The sequence below is a fragment of the Octodon degus genome, unplaced genomic scaffold, assembly GCF_000260255.1.
Source record: "Octodon degus isolate 3935 unplaced genomic scaffold, OctDeg1.0 scaffold00016, whole genome shotgun sequence".
Taxonomy (NCBI): Eukaryota; Metazoa; Chordata; class Mammalia; order Rodentia; family Octodontidae; genus Octodon; species Octodon degus.
This window is the reverse complement of record NW_004524592.1, coordinates 14,907,147-14,908,289: the sequence shown is the minus strand read 5'-3', so window position 1 is coordinate 14,908,289 and position 1,143 is coordinate 14,907,147.

Genomic DNA, 1,143 nt, shown 5'->3' with positions numbered 1-1,143 from the left:
AACAGATTTGATACATAATCTCTATATACTTGAACAAATTCTAAAGGGAAATGCTGAGTGACAAAATACTAGCCATGAAACAGTTTTTGTATTAGTAAATCTTTGTTTTGCTTTTTGAAACAGGGTCTCACTGTGTAGTTCAGGTTAGCTATAAACTCACTATATTGCTTAAGCTAATCTTAAACTCATGGAAGTCCTCCTGTCTCAGCCTCCCAAGTGCTGGAGTTACAGCCTGTGCCACCATTCCTGGCTGTGTTTCATTTCATCTTAATTGTCAACTTGACAGGTTAAAAGACTCTGGAGAGGTTATTGGATCATGGAGTGAGTTACTCCTTAGTGGATTAATCCACTATTACTCATAGCAGAATTTGCTGTTAGGAGGTATAGCCCAGTGGAGTCTGATCCCTGGAGGTATACTGGAAGGATATATATCTCTCCCTGACAGTGTTTCCCTATAACCTGGTCTGAGCTGCCGAAAAGTGAGCAGTTTTGCTATGCCATATCCTTCCACCATGATGTCTCTACTTATAGTCTGCAAACCATGGACTGAAATTTCTGAAACTGTGAGCTAGAATAAACTTTATGTTGTGGGAGCTTGATATTTTCCCTTAGCAACAGGACAGCTGGCTTGTACAGTTTTGTTTTACTGTTATTATGTATTTAAAAATGGATATGATTTTATAGGATATAAAATGCCTTTGGATTTTGGTTTATATGCAGGTTCCTTAAAGAATATAAAGATAATATGAAAGGTTATGTTCATGTAGAAAAAGGAACTTTTGTTGGTTTTCTGTTTTCTAGCTTTGCCTAAGGGGAAAATGTTTATCATATTTGTTAACAAAGTAAGATTTAGCAAAAGGTAAGGTGTCACATGTCTGTAATTAGGAAGCTGAGGCAAGAGGTTTACAAATTCCATGCTAGCTGAGCCACTTATGAGACCCTGTCTCACAGTTAAAATAATAAAAGTTTTGAGATGTTGGTGGGTTGTAGAGTGCTTGCCAAGTATGATTGAACCCTGAGTTCAATCCTCAGTATTGGAAAATAAAAGTTAAAACACCAAGAATGCTTCAGACTAGATAGTTGAACTCACTTTAAAATCTGTGAGGGACTTGTACAGCAATTAACCACTAAGAAGAATATATG